We start from the raw sequence: 18,137 nt of genomic DNA, 5'->3' as shown, positions 1-18,137 counted from the left end.
TGTAATATATATATATATATATATATATATATATATATATATATATATATATATATATATATTACAAACGGAGGAGCGTGCAGGAGACCAAGGACACTGGGAAGAGAAGAGGAAGGCTGTATAGAGCCCAGGGCCTTCCCTCTCCTTAGATAACTATCTGTTTTTTGTTTTATTTTACACTTCAGATTCACGTTAAAGGGGAAGTGAAGTAAGAGGTATATGGAGGCTGCCATATTTTTTTCCTTTTAATCAATACCAGTTGCCTGGCAGCCCTGCTGGTCTATTTCTCTGCAGTAGTATCTGAATAACACCATTAACAAGCATGCTGCTAGTCTTTTCAGATCTGACATTAATGTCAGAAACACCTGATCTGCTGCATGCTTGTTCAGGGTTTATGGCTAATAGTATTAGTGGCAGAGGATCAGCAGGAGGGCCTGGCAACTGGCATTGCTTAGATGGAAATAAATATGGCAGACTCCATATCCCTCTCACTTCAGTTGTCCTTTAAGTTATAAAGAAAAGTCTTCACAGCCTGAACACAAGAACAGATACAATATGATCTCATAATAGGATTACTTTTACACAGTAAAAACAAAACATGATTTAGATGTGTGCATTGAGGCCCTGTCCACAGTGCTTAGTTGTGTTGCATAATAATTCAGCATGTCAGTTCCCTGCCCATACACAGGGATGTTCACTCGGATTCCGCGGAACTGAAATCTACACAATTCCGATCGGCAATCATAATTTTTGATCATAAATTGGAAAACAGAATTCCGATTTACCGCAACTAAGTCATTTTAGTCCAATCACAGAACTCGGAAGCTTCGGACCAATCAGACAATGCAGAATTTGTCCGAAAAAATTGTATTACAGCAGTAATTTTAGATTTTTATATTTTTTTGCATTCTCTGATGCAAAAAAATTACAAACACAATACTCTTCAGAAATCGGAAAAATGGAAAATAAAAAATTCGGAAAAAAAAGGAAATTGAAAAATGGAAAATCGGAAATTGGAAAAACAGAAATCAAAAGATGGAACATTTGAAATTTGGTAAAAAGGAAATCAGAAATTGGCATTGGTGGAAAGCAGCGTTTCCGCAGAATCAGAAATGGGCATTGCCCACCATCCCTACCCATACAGTTCCATGGGGCTGGTCACAGTACTGCATTGTGACTGATTGCATTATTCTAACTTGCTGCACGCAGGCTTTGTGTTATAGTCTATGGCCAGTCTCCATTGCAGTTCACACTCATTGTAATGCATTATTACGTGTGTGTTATTCAAATGGCTTCTGTAAATCTAGCCTAAAGGAACAATTTAGCCTAAAATCAACAACACAACAGACATAAAAGACACACTGACAATTCCTTTCCAGAGAAAAAATCAATTCTAACATTGTAAAGATAAGGAAGCTAAATAGAAAGATGATTAATGTTTTCATTATAGTCATGGTATATTTGGAAAGTTCCAACATATTTCACATCAGTGGATACATCACAAATCTATATACAGGAAACAACTCTTTGTGTATATGTGGATTAGGTTCACTAGATTGTAAGCGCATTCTTTGAGCACATATACAGTGCTATAAAAGATTTTGGCACTAAATAAATAATAATGATAAAAATAAATAAATAAATGCTTATGTATACAGCAGGAGAATGGAGGGGATCTAAAGGATGCTGAGGTTCAGATCTGTCTAATAATATGCACTCATGAGTAAGCTGTCAAGGCAGATAGATCTGCCTTTCTTGTTTTCACACAGCCTACTCCTGGAGCAGCACCAATGGCAAGACATGATATTACCTCTTATTCTCTACATCCTTTTATTCTCCTGATAATACATACTGTAAGGGAATCCTGATCAAGTGTAGACCTTACATGTTGTCAGGAAGGAATTTTTCCATTGTAGGGTTAATTGGTCCAAGCTTGTACAGGTTTTTATCTTCTCCTGGATCAACTGGGATATTTATTTATTATTTATTTATTTACAGTATTTATAAAGTGCCAACATATTATGCAGCGCTGTGCAAGAGATATGTGCAAGTTCAGTGATTTTTTTTTCCCCCGATTGAACTTGATGGACAGATGTCTTTTTTTTCCAACCAAACTAATGTTGTATGTGTGCACATGCATATAAAATGTTACAGTTTTTCATAAATGTGGTCTATTAAAACAGCAAGTGCGTGCACAACACGGCACACATCTATGGACCTGTTCTATCTAATATCAATTGTGGGTGTCTGGTGTCCTAGAATCATCCAGAAGCAAGTGAAAGAAAAAGGTATATAGAGAGAGAGAGGTCTGGACCTGCTATGTAGTGTAGTGCACAAGTCAATATGAAACAAAGGTATCATAAAAAGTGGGATACTCACAAAATCAGGCTAGAGGCCTCAAACAAACAAGCACTTTCAGGTAAGTCATAAATGACCACCTAAAGATAAATTCCCCACTGGGGTGATATTTCTTAGGGTAAGGAGAAGGCAACAGAAAAGGATAATAAAAGGTTTAAAAACAGTAATAAAAAATAAGGTATTTATCTACTTATTTGACAAGACTGATGCTAATCAGTAAAATAAGGAGATGCATTTATATACTTGACAGAGATTGGGCTTGATTCACAAAGACAAATTGGATGCCTTAAGGTGGCCATACACTGGCCCAATTCACCGCCGTTTCGACAGCAGATTCGATCACTGGAATCGAATCTGCTGCCAATCGTTTGCGCTACACGCCGAATTTCGATCCTTTTCGTCCGATCCCGTCGATGGCTCCGTGCGGAAAATTAGCGTCGATCGCCCGCGGGTAGGGAGCTCGTCGCTAGCGGCATTCAAGTACCCGACAACCGACGCAATAGAGCCGCATACATTACCTGCTCCGCCGGCACGTCTACGCCCGGTCACCGCAGCTCCGTGTCCGCGCTGGTCTCCGGCATGCTTCAGTTCCTCCGGCCCGGCAGGAAGTTTAAACAGTAGAGGGCGCTCTACTGTTTAAACTTCCTGCCGGGCAGGAAAAAGTAAAGCATGTCGGGGCAGGAGACCAGAGCGGAGACAGAGCAGCAGTGACCTGGGGACTGGAGTCACGCCGGCGGAGCAGGTAATGTATGCGGGCGGGGGGAGCGGCGGCAGCACCACCACCACCACCACCACAACAGATTGTGAATGGTTTCATGTAAGACTAAGGAAGCAGGAGGAAATAAATTATATATAAAAGTACAAATTTTATTAATGACCAAAATACAAACACACATATATGTAAATCTATTTAAAATTGACCAGAACACACAGGTGGGCCACCATGTCTAGGCCAGATGGAAAAATGTAGGGGATCCCCTAAAAAAATATTGATAGTGCGCAATCCATCAAATATCTTAATGCAAAAAAGGGGGAAGCGACTCCTAGCAGGTAACATTGAAACAAAAGACCTTGGAGAGAAATATATCATTGGTTTTAAAGGCCAAGTGTCCAGGACCTAAATGGAAAAAGACATCCTAGTAGAAAAGCACAGGTGTATCAGATACTGGCTGTGTTGCTGAAATGTTTCATTGGTTTTAAGGGCCAAGTGTCCAGGACCTAAATGGAAAAAGACATCCTAGTAGAAAAGCACAGGTGTATCAGATACTGGCTGTGTTGCTGCAATGTTTCATTGGTTTTAAGGGCCAAGTGTCCAGGACCTAAATGGAAAAAGACATCCTAGTAGAAAAAGCACAGGTGTATCAGATTCCGGCTGTGTTGCTATAATATTTCCAGTGATTTGCAGGATCAAAAGGCTGAATAACGGCTGATAGAGAGATTCAATCCATCACAATAGATGGTCTTACTGCATATGTTATCACAAAATAATTGATGTGCAGGTCCACAGGTCAGGCAAGCTGTCTCATTTATGAGCTATAACAATGGCCAGGTGCACAGAGGTAGATTGATAGGCACACACTGTATGTGGCAAGCACTTCGGGCTAGTAAACAAAAATTTTTTTTATATATTCACAGCAAGCCTGACACATCCGCAAGCCCCAGGAGCAACAAGCAATTCACCAGAGTTAGTGCCCCAATCAGAAGCACATTCTGAGACAGATTCACAGGCAAGTGTTTAAACCACAGACATATGCAGGTACAGATGGTGTGATATTAAAGTTGATATAGTTCATTCATGGAACAGTCCGCCAGGGTCATCCCTTCAGCAGCATCAACTTGATATAGACAAACTCAAAGTTCCAGCAAACAACAGCATATAGCAGCATATAGGTGCATCCTAGGAAGCTGTTTCAATGATCATATGGTAAACAGTGGTTACTCCATAGGAGGCTGTTTTCAAGTCACCAGTAGAAATGCATATCATTGAGGTATACTCATCTGAGTAGCTGGTCACTGCAAAGTACATCCACAGGAGCCCATGTGCTGCCACCACAAGTGTGTCTGGTCACAAAGAGAGCCTTAGAGGCCAACCGGTTTCACTGGTGAGATTACCAGCATCATCAGGGCAGGCTCAGAAGTTTTGCTGCCTGTGGGAGAGAGGAGCCGGCCTAAAATGGCACTGGGCGGCCAGAGGATGCTACCAGGCCCCCCATGACCACTCCCACCCCACCATCACAGGAAGCAGGTGGTGAGTGAGAGGTGGAGGCAGAGGCGTGATGCATCCAATTCTCCGCATGTACGCACGGCGTTCCCCCCGCGTCCGCATGCGGTGATGCGGATCAAAGGAGGGAACGCATATATGCGTACAAGTGCACGCACAGCGTTTCCTTCGCGTCCGCAACCGCCAAGCGGATCAGGTAGGAGGGAACGCGTATATGCGTACGACTGTACGCGACCCACAGAGACCCCCAACAGGGCCGCTATGGAAATGCGGCCGACGCAAAAGGGCTCCGGGATCGCTGAGGGGCACGGACTATCAAGACCCCACCCCCTGATCGATGGTAAGGAGAAAGGGCGGCCCGGCTATCCCGCAGGCCCCTCAGCGATCTCGGAGCCCTTTTGCGTCGGCCGCATTTCCATAGCGGCCCTGTTGGGGGTCTCTGTGGGTCGCGTACAGTCGTACGCATATACGCGTTCCCTCCTACCTGATCCGCTTGGCGGTTGCGGACGCGAAGGAAATGCTGTGCGTGCACTTGTACGCATATATGCGTTCCCTCCTTTGATCCGCATCACCGCATGCGGACGCGGGGGGAACGCCGTGCGTACATGCGGAGAATTGGATGCATCACGCCTCTGCCTCCACCTCTCACTCACCACCTGCTTCCTGTGATGGTGGGGTGGGAGTGGTCATGGGGGGGCGTGGTAGCATCCTCTGGCCGCCCAGTGCCATTTTAGGCCGGCTCCTCTCTCCCACAGGCAGCAAAACTTCTGAGCCTGCCCTGATGATGCTGGTAATCTCACCAGTGAAACCGGTTGGCCTCTAAGGCTCTCTTTGTGACCAGACACACTTGTGGTGGCAGCACATGGGCTCCTGTGGATGTACTTTGCAGTGACCAGCTACTCAGATGAGTATACCTCAATGATATGCATTTCTACTGGTGACTTGAAAACAGCCTCCTATGGAGTAACCACTGTTTACCATATGATCATTGAAACAGCTTCCTAGGATGCACCTATATGCTGCTATATGCTGTTGTTTGCTGGAACTTTGAGTTTGTCTATATCAAGTTGATGCTGCTGAAGGGATGACCCTGGCGGACTGTTCCATGAATGAACTATATCAACTTTAATATCACACCATTTGTACCTGCATATGTCTGTGGTTTAAAAACTTGCCTGTGAATCTGTCTCAGAATGTGCTTCTGATTGGGGCACTAACTCTGGTGAATTGCTTGTTGCTCCTGGGGCTTGCGGATGTGTCAGGCTTGCTGTGAATATATAAAAAAATTTTTTGTTTACTAGCCCGAAGTGCTTGCCACATACAGTGTGTGCCTATCAATCTACCTCTATGCACCTGGCCATTGTTATAGCTCATAAATGAGACAGCTTGCCTGACCTGTGGACCTGCACATCAATTATTTTGTGATAACATATGCAGTAAGACCATCTATTGTGATGGATTGAATCTCTCTATCAGCCGTTATTCAGCCTTTTGATCCTGCAAATCACTGGAAATATTATAGCAACACAGCCGGAATCTGATACACCTGTGCTTTTTCTACTAGGATGCCTTTTTCCATTTAGGTCCTGGACACTTGGTCCTTAAAACCAATGAAACATTGCAGCAACACAGCCAGTATCTGATACACCTGTGCTTTTCTACTAGGATGTCTTTTTCCATTTAGGTCCTGGACACTTGGCCCTTAAAACCAATGAAACATTTCAGCAACACAGCCAGTATCTGATACACCTGTGCTTTTCTACTAGGATGTCTTTTTCCATTTAGGTCCTGGACACTTGGCCTTTAAAACCAATGATATATTTCTCTCCAAGGTCTTTTGTTTCAATGTTACCTGCTAGGAGTCGCTTCCCCCTTTTTTGCATTAAGATATTTGATGGATTGCGCACTATCAATATTTTTTTAGGGGATCCCCTACATTTTTCCATCTGGCCTAGACATGGTGGCCCACCTGTGTGTTCTGGTCAATTTTAAATAGATTTACATATATGTGTGTTTGTATTTTGGTCATTAATAAAATTTGTACTTTTATATATAATTTATTTCCTCCTGCTTCCTTAGTCTTACATTGATCATATTGAGAAGTCTCAGACTTGTGGAGGATTATCTGTGATAGGAATTTTTAGGACCCATTTGTCTAAATTGTGAATGGTTTCAGGCTGAAATCGGTTCACAATCTGTTTGCCGTAAAGGTAGCCATACGATCCCTCTCTGATCAGATTCGATCAGATAGGGATCTGTCAGTTGGTCGAATCTGATGGCAAATCGACCAGTGTATGGCTACCTTTATGCTACTTAACACGCCTTATCAGAGATAACGCTCCTTATCAAAGTTAACACACCTTATCAGGGTAGCACAGCCTGCTAATTGGCAATGATGAGAGCTCCAGTCATCCTGCCCTGAGCCCCTGTGGGTTCATAGCATTCGCTATGCTATTCTGATTATCACAAAAAGAACAGTAGTTCCCTAAATCACCGCACCACTCGAATATTCAATAAACTCATCATCTTTATTCAAAAAGTCATTAAAAACACTTAAAAACATAAGATGGCCGCCATGCAATAACAATATAAGTCAATAGTAAATAAATAATGATCAATATATGAAAAAAGCTCCACAATATGCAAGGGTATCAGACAGAAAAAAACGCCAATCAGTAGTAAGTATCCACAATCAAACAGATGATCTCATGGATAATATGTAGGTAAGAGCAGCAGAAAAGTGGTAACAAGTAACAAACAACATACTTAAGGCGAGTGTGCTAGGAAAGATGAATAAACAAAGTGCCAATGTGCATAGAGCAGCTCAGAGAAGCTGCTAGTAGAAAAAGTGCAGCGAGAACAAAGTGACAGGTGCAGGAGGACAGCAACGTCAGCGCTGAGGAAGGCTGGTGCTTACCGGGCAGAAATGGTGTGGAGCATGTAGGGCATGGCGTGCCAAACACCGCCGTCGCGATTCGCCGCCACTAAGGTACGGCGGCTTCCACTGGGCTAAGGATCTGAAGTGTCATCGGCATTTAAAGAGAAGGACCTAGGTGGGCGGGCCTAGAGATAAACCTATCAACTTGTAGTGTGCACGGCCGCGCACAAACAGGGAAGACTCTGCAGCGCTGATCAGCGCTACATCACTTCCCCTTCCTAAACCTAAGAACTCTGGGAAATGTAGTTGCCGAGTAAAATTAAAAAAAGAGGAGAATAAAAAAGAATGAATACGGCTAGTGAAGCCAAGATAAACAGATCAACAAGAAAGGCTCATGGATAAGTTATCAAAAGGTGTATACAATAACACCACCTTATACTTAAAAATAAAACAAAACTATTAATCATCAATAGTACTATTGGATAACGTGGATAAAGGTCGCCATCATGTGGACAAAAGCTATGACTACAACATTATTTCCACAATATTTTAAACAGGCATTTAGTTCAATATGAGGCCAAATTCTTCTGGAAAAGAGACCGAAAACCGATGAAGGAGGATGCATAATCTTCAACAATTCTTTCCTCAAGAAGTAGATCCCAGCAATATGCAGTACAGGTTCCTAGGCACCCGAAAACTACAAACAGTTCTAGGAGAGGATAGAAAAATATAGAAAAATGAATATAACTTATTATATATAAGCATCCGTATCGACCAAACCGATTCGTTCGGCCGGCGAGAGCAACTCCCATTAAACCCGTCTATAAAACCAAGGTGAAGCACAAAAATACGCAAGACGTGTGACCATATATTCGAAGGGTCAGGAGGACTACTTACAAATCCTCTAAAGATCAGTACAATTCTATTAGTTAGTACATTGACTAAACCCACAGAGTGAAAGTGAGACAGGCACTCAAGCATCAACCAATAATATGTGCAGCAAACCGACACCCACATTTCTGTAGGGAGAAAAGAAAGAGAGGTAGTGGTTGGTGAACCAAAAAGGGGGGAAAAAAGAGGGGGCCACTCACCTAAGGCCCCCTCTCCACCACACCAGAACTCAGTGCAGGAACCCCAAGAACGAAAAATCTTCGTTTAGACCTACCGGTGATCTAGACCCCAATTCATAGATCCACTTGGTTTCATGTCTTAATAGCGAAGCCACCACGTTGCCGCCCCTAGAAGACAAAATAACATGTTTAAGGCCACATACAGTCCATCCGTTAACATTGCCCCCATGGGCCTTCAAAGCATGATCCGCAACCGGGGTAAGAATTTTCCCCTCTGCAGCATCCCTCTCTGCCAAACGAATGGTAGAGAGGTGCTTTTGTATTCTCGTTTTGAGTTTGTTCTTAGTTTGACCTACATAAAAAAGATTACAGGGGCATCTTAATAAATACACCACTGCCTCAGTTTGACAGTTAATAAATTCGTTAACACGATGTACTCTGTTAGTCCTAGGACTGCGGACCTCCTTCGTAGGTATCATAAGGGGGCAAATATTACAACGGCCACATGGAAAGCTCCCTCTTACTCCATGGCCTCTGTTGGGTAGTCTCTGAAAATGGCTCCTACACAGTTGATCCTTCAGACTTGGAGCCCTTTTGGCTGTTAAAGACGGTCTGTCTGTGATATAATTCCTCAAAACCGGGTCTGTATGCAAAATGGGCCAATGTCTAGATAACACCCCCCTTAGATCATTCCATTGTGTATTGAATGGTGTACAAAGCCTCACCAAGTTGTCAGTTCTTCTCTTTTTGCCATATAATAAAACCTCCCTTCTAGAATGCAAAGCTCTTTGATAGGCTTTCTTGACAATACCTTTGGGATATCCCCTTTGTAGGAAACGTTTCTCCAGGTCGGCAGCTTGCCGTCTAAATTCATGATCATCTGAGCAATTTCTTCGAAGTCGCAGAAACTGACCCGTTGGTATGTTATTTTTCAGTTGCGTCGTGTGGAAGGAACCATAATGGAGAAGACCATTCACTGCTGTGGATTTGCGATAGAGAGTACTTCCGATCTGTCCATTTTCTGTGAAGTAAAGATGCAAGTCTAAAAAATCCACTGAGTCTCTTGAATAATTAGAAGTCAGAACAATGTTCTTATCATTCCTGCCCAATCCAGAAATAAATTCTCTTGCCAAATCTTCAGGGCCATCCCACAAAATAAGAATATCATCTATGAACCGGTACCACCCCAATATACTGGGGTGGTACCGTTCAAAAGTGGGGCCCCAGACCATCTCTCTCTCCCACCATCCCAAAAATAAATTGGCTATGGCCGGAGCACACTTCGCACCCATAGAAACACCATGTGTCTGTAGGTAAAACTGGCCATCAAATGTAAAGAAATTATGTGACAAAACAAATCTCAAGAGATCAATCAGAAAACGATTAAAATCCACCCTACCTGTAGTGGTCATTGATAGAAAGTATTGCACTGCCCGACATGCGTCCTCATGATGGATATTAGTATATAGCGACTCCACGTCCAAAGAAATAAACATTGTGCCTGAGGGAACAGAAACATGATTGAGTTTCGAAATTAGATCCAAAGAATCTCGTATATATGAATCTAATGTTGTCACATGCTCTTGAAGAAAGAAATCAAGAAAACTGCATCCCTTTTCAATAAGGCTCCCTATACCTGACACTATTGGACGGCCCGGTGGTCGGTGCAGGTTTTTGTGCACCTTAGGTAACAAGTAAAAAGTGGGGATTACAGGTTCATTACTAGTAAGAAACAGCCTCTCTTTCTGAGAGATAACCCCCTTCTCCTTAGCATCATCTAAAAGTTGATTCAGGGTGCCTTTAAAGATGGCTGTTGGATTTCCAGATAAGCGTTTATAGTATCTCTTATTACCAAGTTGTCTCTTTACTTCCTCAATATAATCCTGCGTCGGCCACAAAACAACGTTCCCCCCCCTTGTCAGCCTCCCTGATGATAAATTCCTCTCTCTGAGCTAATTCCTTAATGGCTTGATTTTCTTCCTTGCTTAGATTAAACACATGAGATCGCTGTAAGTTCATACGCTCAATGTCCTGTACTACCATTTCAAAAAATATTTTAATGGGGGGAAAAAGCGACAAATTAGGCAGAAACGTTGATCGTGGTCTAAACTTACCCCTCGATGTAGACACATCCTCCCTTGATGCAGCATCGTTTTCATTTTCATTTAAAAGATCCATCAGGTCTGCGAGGACCTGTCTATCATTGGTGTCAAGTAAATCAACAGCCTGTTGTGTTCTCAGATCCAGGTCCCCACTCTCACGATGGTACATCCGTTTAAGCGCCAATCTCCGACAAAAGAGGTAAAGATCCTTAACTACTTCAAAGACATCCATGTTTTTTGTAGGTGAAAAATTGAGACCTTTTTGTAACACACTCAATTGAGCAGGGGTCAGGTGGTGTTCGGTTAGATTGATGATCTGTAAACTACCTGTCTCCTCCACTATTCTGGGCTCACATGCAACTTCCTCCTCTTGTTGCTGTTGTCCCCGGGGCTGTTTGTTCCTCTTTCTTTTATAAGCGAGGCCGCCCCTTCTGCCTCGCTTTCCGTGTCCAAAAAATCTGTACTAGATTCCGACACAGATGTGTACTGCGGGATACCAGGTGTGATGATGTCAGGGTCCCCATTTCTAGGTTTCTTTTGTTTCCTCGGACGTCTAGGATAATCATATCTTTGACCCTTCCTATTCCCCCGGTGTTTCCACCGAAAGGCCTTGCCAGAGGTATAGTCATTTCTATCACGTAACAATTTACTTTTTTTACCTTCAATGGTACTTTTTTCAACCTGTTGGACATCTTTATTCAATTGATTAAGAAAAGGTTGAACAAACCTGACACTGTCAAATCTGTTCAATTGGGTCAATAGTTTGTTAATCTTCTCTTTTAATTTGGGTAATAGCTCTTTGTCGTGTTTCAGTAACATGTCTATAATAATAATAGAACATTTACCAAGACCCAATTCCCAATCCTTCTTCTCCTGTTCAGTAACCTCCCAGGAGGGAAATATCTGGACCCTCAGGCCCCTTGGGAAAATGCCCTCCCTTTTATAATTTTCCAGGCTGTGTGCATTCCACCAGAGTCTCACATACTCGGCATGGGTGTTCTTAATGTCGTTGCACAATTTTCTAAAGTCTGGAGGATATCTTGACTCCTCCCTTACAATACTACTACCAAACATCTCCTCCAATTGGGAATTCCAGCCCCTCTCCAGCCGGTTTAGAACCTCCATAATCGTATCGGATCAAGATGGCGACCAGAACCACTTCACCAATAGAAAAATGAGCCAACCATGGGATGTGCTATAGCCCTGGAACAAGACCAAAAGACGGTCAAATAATCATGTAATTAGACAAAAAACGAAAGGGCAAGCACCATCAACCACTCTATAAATAACAAGTATTATAATGAGAGTGTGCAGAAGGGAACTAAAACACAATGAACATCACAAAAAGAACAGTAGTTCCCTAAATCACCGCACCACTCGAATATTCAATAAACTCATCATCTTTATTCAAAAAGTCATTAAAAACACTTAAAAACATAAGATGGCCGCCATGCAATAACAATATAAGTCAATAGTAAATAAATAATGATCAATATATGAAAAAAGCTCCACAATATGCAAGGGTATCAGACAGAAAAAACGCCCCCCTTTTTGGTTCACCAACCACTACCTCTCTTTCTTTTCTCCCTACAGAAATGTGGGTGTCGGTTTGCTGCACATATTATTGGTTGATGCTTGAGTGCCTGTCTCACTTTCACTCTGTGGGTTTAGTCAATGTACTAACTAATAGAATTGTACTGATCTTTAGAGGATTTGTGAGTAGTCCTCCTGACCCTTCGAATATATGGTCACACGTCTTGCGTATTTTTGTGCTTCACCTTGGTTTTATAGACGGGTTTAATGGGAGTTGCTCTCGCCGGCCGAACGAATCGGTTTGGTCGATACGGATGCTTATATATAATAAGTTATATTCATTTTTCTATATTTTTCTATCCTCTCCTAGAACTGTTTGTAGTTTTCGGGTGCCTAGGAACCTGTACTGCATATTGCTGGGATCTACTTCTTGAGGAAAGAATTGTTGAAGATTATGCATCCTCCTTCATCGGTTTTCGGTCTCTTTTCCAGAAGAATTTGGCCTCATATTGAACTAAATGCCTGTTTAAAATATTGTGGAAATAATGTTGTAGTCATAGCTTTTGTCCACATGATGGCGACCTTTATCCACGTTATCCAATAGTACTATTGATGATTAATAGTTTTGTTTTATTTTTAAGTATAAGGTGGTGTTATTGTATACACCTTTTGATAACTTATCCATGAGCCTTTCTTGTTGATCTGTTTATCTTGGCTTCACTAGCCGTATTCATTCTTTTTTATTCTCCTCTTTTTTTAATTTTACTCGGCAACTACATTTCCCAGAGTTCTTAGGTTTAGGAAGGGGAAGTGATGTAGCGCTGATCAGCGCTGCAGAGTCTTCCCTGTTTGTGCGCGGCCGTGCACACTACAAGTTGATAGGTTTATCTCTAGGCCCGCCCACCTAGGTCCTTCTCTTTAAATGCCGATGACACTTCAGATCCTTAGCCCAGTGGAAGCCGCCGTACCTTAGTGGCGGCGAATCGCGACGGCGGTGTTTGGCACGCCATGCCCTACATGCTCCACACCATTTCTGCCCGGTAAGCACCAGCCTTCCTCAGCGCTGACGTTGCTGTCCTCCTGCACCTGTCACTTTGTTCTCGCTGCACTTTTTCTACTAGCAGCTTCTCTGAGCTGCTCTATGCACATTGGCACTTTGTTTATTCATCTTTCCTAGCACACTCGCCTTAAGTATGTTGTTTGTTACTTGTTACCACTTTTCTGCTGCTCTTACCTACATATTATCCATGAGATCATCTGTTTGATTGTGGATACTTACTACTGATTGGCGTTTTTTCTGTCTGATACCCTTGCATATTGTGGAGCTTTTTTCATATATTGATCATTATTTATTTACTATTGACTTATATTGTTATTGCATGGCGGCCATCTTATGTTTTTAAGTGTTTTTAATGACTTTTTGAATAAAGATGATGAGTTTATTGAATATTCGAGTGGTGCGGTGATTTAGGGAACTACTGTTCTTTTTGTGATGTTCATTGTGTTTTAGTTCCCTTCTGCACACTCTCATTATAATACTTGTTATTTATAGAGTGGTTGATGGTGCTTGCCCTTTCGTTTTTTGTCTAATTACATGCTATTCTGATTAGGCGTGTTACTTTTGATAAGGACTGTTATCTCTGGTAAGGTGTGTTAACTTGGATAAGGCATGCTATTTGTCTTAGTGAACCAAGCCCATACTATCTTCACTGTTTCAGTGATGTCTTCCCTATTTCTAAAGTCAACAAAAATGTATGGAAACAAGTCAGTAGAGAGTAGGAGCATCTGTCCCAGCCTTGCAGACTTGTCTGCAGACAAGTCTACTATTGACATTAGTAATCAGGACAACACCTTTGAAATGGATCATCTAGCGTGCCATGTGCATGAATAAACTTCTATTTCACTGATTGGTGTCTCTCATTTGAGGTAAGTTTATCTATTTTTATTAAATTGTTTTACATTTTTCAACATTCTTATAGAGCGCCTCCTCCCTACCCTAAAGTACCTAATATCAAACTCATAAATATAACTTATATTTCACTTAAAAACACACATTACAGAAAGAAAAACACCACAACAAAAAGAGAACAAAAATGCAATTAGAACCAGATTTTAGCTGAGGAAATCAGAAAGGACATAGTTACCTTGCAGGACTTAGTATTGGACTCCTTATTCCTGTTGTCTCTCTGTGATCTTTCTACCTGAGTGACTGATGTTTGGCCCATCTTATACTCACATCTCCTCCATACACTAGTATGAGGTGGATTTTGATTGGCTAAAAAAGGTTTCATTGTTATCAAAAAAGGGTATTTACAGTAGTATTAAAGCACAGTTTCTAGACCTCTTTATATCAACCCAGCTGTACCAGACAGGTGATAACTTCATTAGCATTCCACAAAAGAAACTAAAGGCACATGAATAGAGCTGATCCAAGATGGAGATTCTTCACTAGCATAACAATAGATGTAATTACAATGCATAGGTCTGTAGAGGATTGGCAGTTTCTTTGTTCTCCAAGTGTGGATTAATATGTTTAGTACTAAATTCACAGATTTGGAAAAGCACTTTCCCCAAAATATTATCTTACTAAGAATCTTACATGAATATGTGTATCTTAAATGGTATCTTTATTTTTATTCACTTTCTAAAAGAAATATAAAATACAGTTATTCGTTCTCATACATTCATCTTAGAAGAGAATTGCTGCTGATGGGACACTGGATAGTAAGACCCAGACTGATGTGAATATAACTGCAAATGCAAGTGATAATACAGTGCATGTTGTATTGCCTGGAATATCCATGCAGCTTTTCTTTAAGGTTATTCCTGCATTTGAATCAGTTTTTACTCCATAGTACTATATGAAGTGTCATTATGAAGTAGTTAGATAACTTATCAGGCTATTAAACTGCTCTTTTTTGTTATAATGAATTAAGATTCAAAATAGTAAATCATACAAGTCTTAAAAAAAAAATAGATTTAACCGCAGGAACATGAAACTGTACAGTTTTTTTCAGGGACTTTTTTTGGCAGTATAGTATAAAATAACATTGATTGTTAAACTCTGCTGCCAGTCTACATGTAACTATGTGTGCAGAATGTCTGCTGATTTGGGAATTTATTTATTTTTGTATAAAACAGACACTTGCAACAACTCATGGTAGCATTTAGCATAAACTGAGATAAATAGGCTGAGAAGAAAACCACTCTCTGTGGGAAATACCTGAAATCAATTGCATTTCTATGTTGTAGAACCTCACCTACCTCAAACAAACAATGCAAATTAGATTAAAAGTCCACAGGGGACATTGATCACGAGTGTCTGAGACAAAATATTGGTAGGTTTTTAGAAATCCATGCAGAACTGTCTCAGACATTAAAGAAATCACAATAGTGCAGTTTCCTTCTTAACCTCCTTGCCGGTTATCCCGAGCTCAGCTCGGGGTAACCTACGCAGGAGGATATCTCAGGCCCCGCTGGGCCGATTTGCATAATTTTTTTTTTGTTACAAGCAGCTAGCACTTTGCTAGCTGCTTGTAACTTCCGATCGCCGCCGCTCACCGCCGATCCGCCGCAATCCGCCACGCTGAGTTGCTCCCCCCCGCCCCAGAGCCCTGCGCTGCCTGGCCAATCAGTGCCAGGCAGCGTTGAGGGGCGGATCGGGATTCCCTATGACGTCCCGACGTCCATGACGGCGGTGACGTCATCCCGTCCCGTCGCCATGGCGACCGGGGAAGCCCTGCAGGAAATCCCGTTCTCAACGGGATTCCCTGCATACTCTGATTGCCGAAGGCTCGCTACATGATTTAAAAAAAAAAAAAATGTGCGGCGCTGCCTCCTTGCCGGATTTTTTAGACCGGCAAGGAGGTTAAACTGGGGTAAAATAGGAGGAATTTGGAAGGTTTCTTAGACAGTGCAGTGTGTGAGAGAGATTGTTGTTGCTGAGGTAACTAATACATCTGCTGTATTGCATCAATGCCCAGCATTGGAATGGTTAAGTACACAACAGCTTCACAGGACATCTGGCAGCAGGTAGGAGGAGCAATTCACAAATCATGTCAAGTCTACATTGCTGCAGAAGCTGTAGATGCTATTAAAGGGGTTCTTTCGCGAATGAGGAAAAAAATAAAAAGTGGTTTATGCATAAACTATTAAACATCCTTCTAAAATAGTGTACAACGTTTTAAAAAAAAAAGAATGGTTTCATCAATACAACATGTATTGTAAATAATGACGGATGACAGCTGGGAGGCTAATCCATTTGTTAGGGGTGTTTTTTTTAACTTTCTTTTCACAACCATAACTGTTTCCTACGTAGTTTTTAGTGGTATAACCCAATTCTAGCAGCAGGAATCGCTGTTATAGCCCTAACCGCTGAGCTCTGCTGAGCTTCACAATATGTGTTTACATTGTTGCTAGGCAACCAGACCCCGGTGCAAAGACTCATTTGTGAAAAGAGTAATAAGCTCCTGAGAGAATCAGTCCCATCTACACCATATGATTCTCTGTCAGATTAGATTCAATTTGATTTGATTCATTGATATGATTTGATTCAATCTGACATGTCTGATTCATGATTCGATTTAATTTGATTCAAATTGAATCGAATCATGAATCGGACATGTCAGATTGAATCAAATCAATGAATCGAATGAAATTGAATCGAATGAAATTGAATAGAATCATATGGTGTAGATGGGACTGATTCTCCCAGCAGCTTATGATTCTTTTCACAAAACAAGTCTCTGCACTGGGTCTGGTTGCCTAGCAACAATCTAAACACATATTCAGCAGCTCAGAAGAGCTCAGCTGTTATAGCTGTTAGGGCTATTCCTGCTAGAAGGGGGTTATACCACTGAAAACTATGTAGGCAGCAGTTATGATTGTAAATGAAAGTAAAAAAAAAAACACCCCTAACAAGTGGATTAGCCTCACAGACCTTCATACGTCACTGTTTTACATTACATGTTGTATTGATGAAACCATTCATTTTTTAAAAAAAACTTTTTACACTATTTTAGAAGGATGTTTAATAGTTTATGCATAAACCACTTTTTATTTTTTAATAATAGTAATATACCCTCTTCTCATGCATATTAAAAAAAAAGTTCAGACCCTTATGTAACTATTTTTTTTATTGTAATTTTTTTGTGTGTGTGGGGGGTAAACAGTTAATTTTAAATGTGATTTTTTTTTAATAAAAAAAAATGTATGTAGATGTAGTTTTACTATTTGGCCACAAGATTGCCACAGTCAATTTTTTTTTTTTTTAGTCCTGTAAGCGATCTTCTGAATGAAGCCGTCAGTCTTTTTAATGGGGACTTAGATCAATGAATGGGAACTGCGTTCCCATTCATTGATCTCCGGGCTAACGGGAGCAGCACGGGAGCACACAGCAGCATAGTAGCAGCCTTTTGGACGTAGCAACTACGTCCAAAAGGTGAAAACGGGTAAAGGACTTTTTTGTGGTTGCCTTTTTATTTCATTTTAAGTCTTTGTGGAAATGAGTGTGGGAAATATTTTGGTGATAAAGAAAATCTTGTCAAACATGAGAGAACTCACATTGGTGAGAAACCACCTTCATGTGCTGTGTGTGGGAAATGTTTTGTACAGCATTTCCCACACTCAGCTCATGGATAGGGCCTCTAACCAGTGTGTGGTCTCTCATGTGTGATAAGGTCTGATTTCTGGACAAAACATTTCCCACACTCAGAACATGGATAGGGCTTTTCACCAGTGTGATATTTCTTATGTATGACAAGGTTTGATTTTCTTACAAAACATTTCCCACACTCAGAACATGAATTTGTCTTCTTGTGAGATCTTTCATGTATGACAAGTTTTTATTTATGACTAAAACATTACCCACACTCCGTGCATGAATAGGGCTTCTCACCAGTGTGTGACTTTTTATGTGTGACAAGACCTGATTTCTGTGCAAATCATTTCCGCCACTCAGCACATGAATAGTGATT

General features: G+C 41.3%; 1 pseudogene; it reads right to left on the bottom strand.

Moving 5' to 3' along the window:
- LOC137562109 (zinc finger protein 208-like) overlaps positions 1 to 18,137 on the bottom strand; it is a 250,675-nt pseudogene that overhangs the window by 220,077 nt on the left and 12,461 nt on the right.

The sequence above is a fragment of the Hyperolius riggenbachi genome, chromosome 3 (genome assembly GCF_040937935.1).
Source record: "Hyperolius riggenbachi isolate aHypRig1 chromosome 3, aHypRig1.pri, whole genome shotgun sequence".
Classification (NCBI taxonomy): Eukaryota; Metazoa; Chordata; class Amphibia; order Anura; family Hyperoliidae; genus Hyperolius; species Hyperolius riggenbachi.
The sequence above is the reverse complement of the archived record's forward strand: the minus strand, read 5'-3'. Positions and strand labels throughout refer to the sequence as shown.